An 8,084-nucleotide genomic window follows, 5' to 3' on the forward strand; every position below is an offset into this window, starting at 1 on the left:
TTGTTAGGGCCCAAATGGATCACCGATATTTTTGAATCTGAGTTATTAACAACAATTTTTCATTGGAGACAAATGTTACCAGATGAAAAGATGTTGATTGATATCAGACTTTAAGGAGAGCTGAGTGATCTGGAACAAGAATAGACAAATTATTTTATTCAACTTGCTCTGTCATTTAATTCAGATTCTCTTTTCAAGATCTGCACAAATAATTCCTTTTCTTTCAGTTCCTCCGGCATCAAGTTGAGAGCTGAGATTTTATGTTGAAAGCTTCTGATCAATCATCAGTCACCATTCACCGCAGTCAATGCCAGTCTTTCAAAAGTTAACAACTCTGAACTCAAGTGTGAACAAATTGCTGTTTGACTCACATTTTGCTTGTGGCACCATCTCCATCAGGATTTCAAGCAATTCTCTCAATTGAAGGATATGTGAGCAGTTGTGAACACTGGAAAGTTAATGTTATTGGTGAACCTTGCTCCTTAAAGATTAGATTGTTGCTTTTTATGAAACATTAGCAAATAACCAAAGAAAATAATGCATTATTCAGGGTGTCCAAAGCATTGAAACGAATCAAAGGAAAATCTTGTAATTGATTTTATGCAGGAATTGGTGACCAATAGTCAAGCTGATATCAAATGTATGCCATTGAAGATTAGTGGAAGGCAGTGCTGTATTAGAACTCCAGCAGGACAATGTCATTTCCAGCAGGACAATGGCAATGTGAGACTAAACAAGTTACACTAAACAGTTGCAACAATTACTACTAGCACATTGGAATGTGGTCTAATGTCTCACCTGATGGTAAAGAACAACTAGGTAAAACAACAGTTCTCCTTAAAATGTTGATATTGAGACAAATACCAGTTCATAAAGCTAATTTAATTACATAAAAGATATACAAAGAAAGAACTTGTGTTTATATGCCCAAAGTGAATACTGCAGATGCTAGAAATCTAAAATAGAGCAGAAAATGCTCGAAATATCAACAGGTTTAGAAGCATCTGTAGAGAAGGAATTAAAGTTTCATTAGTTCTGTTGAAAAGTCATTGACTCTGGCATGGTTCCGGAGGACTGGAGGGTCGCAAATGTAGTTCCACTGTATAAGAAAGGTGGGAGACAGTGTAAAGGAAATTACAGACCTATTAGTCTGATATCAGTGGTTGGAAAGTTATTGGAATCAATCCTCAAGGATGAGGTTATGGAATACCTAGAGGTGCAAGGCAAGATAGGTGCAAGCCAGCATAGTTTCATGAAGGGAAGATCCTGCCTGACCAACCTATTGGAGTTTTTTGAGGAAATCTCAGGTAGGGTGGATAAGGGAGAGGCTGTGGATATTGTGTATTTAGACTTTCAAAAGGCCTTCGACAAGGTGCCGCACAAAAGGCTGATTAATAAGATGAGAGCTCATGGAATTACAGGGAGGATATTAGAATGGGTGGAGCATTGGCTGGTAGGCAGAAAGCAAAGAGTGGGAATAAAGGGATCCTGTTCTGGTTGGCTGCCAGTTACCAGTGGTGTTCCGCAAGGGTCGGTGTTGGGGCTGCTTCTTTTTACATTGTACGTCAATGATTTAGATTATGGAGTAAATGGTTTTGTGGCTAAGTTTGCAGACGACACCAAGATAGGTGGAGGAGTAGGGAGCATCGAAGAAACAGGAAGGTTGCAGAGAGACTTAGATAGTTTAGGAGAATGAGCAAAGAAATGGCAGATCTATGTTGAGAAATGTGCCTTTGTACACTTTGGAAGAAGAAATAAATGGGCAGATTATTATCTAGAAGGGGAGAAAATTCAAAGTACAGAAGTGCAAAGGGACTTGGGAGTCCTCATACAGGATACCCTAAAGGTTAACCACCAGGTCGGATCGGCAGTAAAAAAAGAGAATTCTATGTTGGCATTCATTTCAAGAGGTATAGTGTATAAAAGTAAGGAAGTATTGATGAGGCTCTATGGGGCACTAGTGAGACCTCATTTGGAATACTGTGTGCAGTTTTGGGCCACTTATCTTAGGAAGGATGTCCTGATGTTTGAGAGGGTTCAGAAAAGATTTACGAGGATGATTCCTAGAATGAAAGGGCTTACATACGATGAGCATTTGTCAGCTCTTGGACTGTACTCACTGGAGTACAGAAGAATCAGAGGAGACCTCATAGAAACATTTCGAATGTTGAAAGGACTGGACAGAGTAGATGTGGCTAAGCTGTCTGGGTGAGTCCGGGACTAGAGGGCACAGTCTTAGAATTGGAGGGTACCTGTTTAAAACAGAAATGAGGAGATATTTCTTTAGCCAGAGGGTAGTGAATTTATGGAATTCTTTGCCACATACAGCTGTGGAGGCCCGATCACTGGGGGCGTTTAAGGAGGAGATTGATAGGTATCTAATTAGTCAAGGCATCAAGGGACATGGGGCAAATGCTGGAAATTAGGGCTAGATAGGAATAGTTTAGTTTAGCTCATGGAGCAGACTCTATGGCTGAATGGCCTACTTCTGCTCCTTTGCCTTGTGATCTTGTGATCTTGTGACCTGAAATTGTAACTTGGTTCGAAATCTGAAAATGTGAGTGGATGGTTCAGTTTAACTGAAAGGTAAAAACAGATGAAAGAGAATGATTTATCTACAAGCAATTTAATTATACCTACCTACCATTTCTTGAAGTATTCTGTGACCAGATTTTAAGTTGGTTTACACCATTGGATCTGACTTGCAAAGTGGGAAAATGGTTTGTAATGTGCACCATCCAGCAGAGTGACAGATGTCTGAACAAGATGCTTTACCGAGAAATGCAATGGAACCTGCTGAGCTTTGATTAAATAAGTCATTATTCCAACTTAATTTCTCAGATCTGCACACCTCAGTAACACAAAGGATGAAGCTAACTGAAATTTTCCCTTTGGAAACTTGTCAGTCCTGCTCATCTTCCTCGAGAAGCTGAAACAACAATTTGTATTGCTAGCGGCAGTAGGCAGAAAATAGAGTTGTTCTGATGTCATCTGAGATATGAAACTTTCTTTTCAAGCATAGCTTAGAATTTAGACAGAAGGCGAAATGGTTGACAATGTAAACTGAAAAAAGTACTGTCAGTGGATGCAAGAGCACAATTCTTTTTAACAGTTGAGAATACTTCAGCTGATAATACACTTAACAGAGCTGGAGCTAATAGGGAGACGCAACTGAGAGTGAACCACACTTCAAGACTCTGTCCAGTGGTTCCGATGAGGGTGTGTGAAATTGTCAAAGTAGTTTAAGTCTGCAAGATAGTACTGCACCTAGAAAATCTCAGTAAGCTGAAAGTGTTGAGTGTGTAACTCCCTTCCATTTCTATTTCTTAATTAGACCTTTGGAACCTGTAATGTAATCAATAAGGATAACCAAATTCATCTATTTCTAATGATTTCAGGTGAGGACACATTTAGATGAACTATTCATTTACAAGAAAAATTACCTGATATGCACAACACAAATATGACTCTGCAGCAGGCTATAGTCACATCTTGCCCGAGTAGATCATGCCACATTTACATTGCAGCCAGGCCTAACTAAATCTGAGACTCAAGAGACTGCAGATGCTGGAATCTGGAGCAAAAGGCAAGTTGCTGGAGGAAATCAGTGGGTCAGGCAGCATTGGTGCAAGGAAATGGACTGCTGACGTTTTGGATTGAGACCCTTCATCTGAACTGCCAGTCCTGGTGAAGGATCACAACCCGAAATGTCAACTGTCCATTTCCCTGCACAGATGCTGCCTGACCCACTGATTTCCTCCAGCAGCTCATTCTATTTGCTATCTAAATCTGATCCCATGTGAATTACTATATCAGGTTTCTGCTGTCTTTCTGACCTCGGTCCCTGGGATATTTTCTTGCTCCTTATTTCATTTCATTCTTTTGGAAAAGCAATTTGGTTGCAGGACACTGAAAAGATGGTTCAACCTTGCCCTGCTCAGCTATCAATATGGTTTGTGATTGGGGTCAAAGGCCTCTCCTCCATTTTCTATTTTTACTGTTTTACCAATCTTTCACCAGCCCCTCTGCAATGCCAATGCCACCAATTCTTTTAGAACTTAGAACATAGAACAGTACAGCACAGTACGGGCCCTTCGGCCCACAATGTTATGCCAACCTGTATAAACCTTATCCCCATTCAATCTATCCCCCTCTTTATGTCACCTCACTTAATGCTCTATTTTTCTTTCATCCATGTACCTATCTAATAGTGTCTTAAATGACCCTATCATATTGGCCCCTACCACCACCCCCAGCTGTGCATTTTCTTCGTTTACTGGAGCCAACACACTGAGGAATGAGCCGAAACTACAAATGCCAAGAGCATGCTCAACATAAACTTGCATCCGCCTTCACTTCCATCCTTAGCTATGTCCTCACTCTGCACATACTCATTAAGTGAGCCATGTTATAACTTCAAAGCCAGAATGAGATGGAATCTGAATTTTTACTTTTGTTGTAACTTCTATTCCTTTTTTCAATACCATACAGGCTGAGGGAATTGCCAGCAAGGTCAGCATTTATTACCCATCTCTTACTTTTCCTCAATAGAAAACTATTTTAAAGATCCACTAATAAACTGACAATTATTCATTCCTGGGATGTGAGTTTAGCTAGCAGGGACAGAATCTATTGCCACTGACTTTGTTTTGTTGTATTTCAATCACATTTCAAGGCCTCTGATTCCTTAATTCAGAATATTTAAATAACTGCATTTATAATGTCCTTCCATATGGTTGGGGTCTAAACTCATGTCTCAAGATTACTGGTCCAGATTTCTGAATTACTAGTCCAACAACATAACTAGTAGATAATTGTATCCAAACAGTTCAATTTTTCTATTGGGCAAGATTTTATTACCTTCTTTGCGATGGGAGCACATAGCAAGACTGAATACATAGTCCTTGACAATGTGATGGACAGCGATTAGAACTAGGACAACATTTGTTGTCATCTATTAACAATTACGCTTGTCCACATCAGAGGGAAGAGTCAACTTCATTGCTGTGGGTTTGAGGCCTATGGATAAGGACAGGACACTTCCTTCCCTAAAGGACGTCAGTGAACCTAATAACCTGCTCAATGTTACCAATATAATTTTTCTATTAAAAGGGTAATTCATCCCAAGTGTGACTAAATCTAAAAAAGTTAAAAGCAAGTAGCTTAGTTTTATTCCTGAACTTACTTAAACAACCACCACTGTTTTGGTCGAAACTTACTGGTCTTGTAACTTAACCTCAGTTCTGCCATATCCTGTTGAATGGAAACATTATCATGTAATGCATGATCCAACACTGGCAGCGCTGGGCTGGATGTGCATTGCTCAATCACCAAAGCGAGAGAATGCACTCTACCAGACCACTGGCTCAACATAACAAGGAGGACAGCTTAAGGCATTGAATGTGTGTAGTAGGAGCATTGGAGGGGTCGAGGGATGTTCTAGGGACATGAGTCCTGATGTAGGGTCTCGGCCCGAAATGTCAACTGTTCATTTCCCTCCCTAGATGCTCCCTGACCTGCTGAGTTCCTCCAGCATTTTGAGTGTTAAGCTAGAAAATGTTAAGGGTAAAGCATTTTACACACTGCAATCCATACATTGGTAAAGTAACCTGGAATCACTGGAATAACAATGACATTGCAGATCATAAGCAGATATATGATGGTGAGATTTCTGATATATCAGTATTTTGTTTAATTCATATAAGAGATAAAGCACATTTCTTGAATACATTATTGGACACATGATTGATACTTGGAAGTTCTGATTGAAAGAAGAGATTAAGTTGGGCTCATACATTTTTCAACTAAAGTAGATAGTTGTCTGTTATCAAAAAATCTCTTTGCCAAAGTCTCTGCTCTAAGTATTACTGCATAATTTAATTTTCATTTGAATTTTTATGGTGGGTGTAATAGAAACAAGAAACAGATTGTGCCTTGAACAATACAATATAGGAGCATTGAACAAAGCTCTCCTCAAACTTAATTTACTATTCAATTCTATCACAGTTGATCCTCAAATTTCCATCTGTTTTCCTGCCCAATGCCAGATTCTTTTTTTTTGCTTAGATTCTTAAATCTATTGATCTCAGCTTTGAATATACTAACACACCGAGCATCTATGGTTCTTGGAAGGAGAATCCCAAGGATTTACAGCCCTCTCAATAAATAAATGCATTCTCATCTCAATTCAAATCCTTTATCCTCAGACTAAACCCTCATTTTCAATGGGTATTGCAAATGGTGGACATGTGGAAATCCACCAATCCTCCCTCAGTCCAGCACCACATCTATGGTTCCAGTTTTAGTGTGGTTATGTTTTTTTTTGTCCACTTAGAATTAAGGGAATGGAGGGATATAGACCATGTGCCGGCAGTTGGGATTAGTTTTGATTGGCATCATGCTCAGCACAGACACTGTGGGCCGAAGGGCCCGTTCCTGTGCTGTACCCTTCTATGTTTCATGTTCTAAAGCTGTCCTGGGAGTGGGGCTGAGATTAGGGGGCTATAGTTATCCCTCCTTTCCCCCATTCTGGCCCATCCATTCCCCGTTTCTTTCTCCATTTCCCCTCCCTTTGTCCATCCCCATAGTCGGATGGGGATTTTCCTTTTCCCTCTTTCTCCATTGTCCCCTCCTGCTCCACTGAGTCAGAGTACAGAGTTTTTTTGTGGCCCACATCGCCATTCCCAAATGCATCGTGAATGTTCTCCTATTATGCTCTTCTCCCCTCTTCCTGGCCTCCGACTATGTTGTACTGTATGTCATTTAACACCCCCTCCCCCCTCAACCAAACCAGGTGAACCCTGCCTCTACCTCTTCATCTTATTCACCCTCTAAATCTCTAATCTCCACTCCCTCTGGGACTCCTGTATGAAAATCCACCGTGATAATGCAATGCATCATCAAAAGCAATAATTCTGGTCCATTATTGCTCTGTTCACATGCCCCATGTCTTGTGAAGACTACCTGATCTCCCACATGAAGCACCACGGCAGATCGACCAGTTTATTGTAATATTCTATTAGAAAGAGACTTCATGAATCAAAATAAACTTCTTTCATTGATAGCTACTTCATAAAACCGCTGTATTTTCTACTCATTCACATAGCAAAGACATAACTTATTGTCCATCACTATCGACACTTAATCTGAATGGTTTGTGAGCCCATTCTGTGGGATAATTAAGAATGAATCACATTGAGGTGGGTCTGGAGTCACATATCGACCACACTGGGTAAGGTCAAATTTCTCTCCCTATTAATAAGTCAAATAGAGTTTACAACATTCCACTAAATGTCATTGTCACATTGCAGACACAGCTCCACTTACCAGATTTATTTAATTTTGCAGAGTTTCAATTTGCCTTCTGCCATGGTGAGATTTGAACTCATTTCAGGATCATTGCTAGTCCAGTGATTTAGCCACTATCTACCTTGTGACATGATGAGTTAAATCCAGTCTTACCAATTCTACTTTTGAAGTGTGTGGTCTAATTAAATTCATGTGGCACAAAGCATGCAGACTTCTTTCAAATGCAATTTTGCTCTAGGGAGTCTTGTCAGCAAAGCAAACTTCAGTCTCATAAGCTTCTTATATTGCAACTAGAATGAAAGATGCCTGCTCTCATTTTCTCTCAGTACCATTTTCAACAGTTAAAGGAAACAGCTTCCATTGTAACAATAGAGATTCTGTGCTAAGATAAAAGAAAATCAAAACACATGCTGTTTAAAGATAACACATTGCCAATAAATTGGATTAGATTGACAAATACATTGTGTCCTTTACTAAGATAAAATTATCATCTTCACTTTAAACTGATACATTAGAGGTCATCCTGATATTTCAAATGCCTTACATAAACTGGCAGTGTAGGCCATTGCTAGTGAAGATGTAGAAAAAAATCAGGACATGCTCTCTCGGCATGAGGTAATTCAACCAATACTAATACAATTCTTGACTGTTGTGCTATTTGAAATTCATTTCTACGGCTTAGTTGTTGAAGAAGCTAAGGTTAATAGCCAAAGAGGGCGGTACAGGAATGGATTTATAAAAATAATCAGCAAATGACAATATGCATAATAATAATC

This window comes from Pristis pectinata, chromosome 6, assembly GCF_009764475.1.
Source record: "Pristis pectinata isolate sPriPec2 chromosome 6, sPriPec2.1.pri, whole genome shotgun sequence".
Classification (NCBI taxonomy): Eukaryota; Metazoa; Chordata; class Chondrichthyes; order Rhinopristiformes; family Pristidae; genus Pristis; species Pristis pectinata.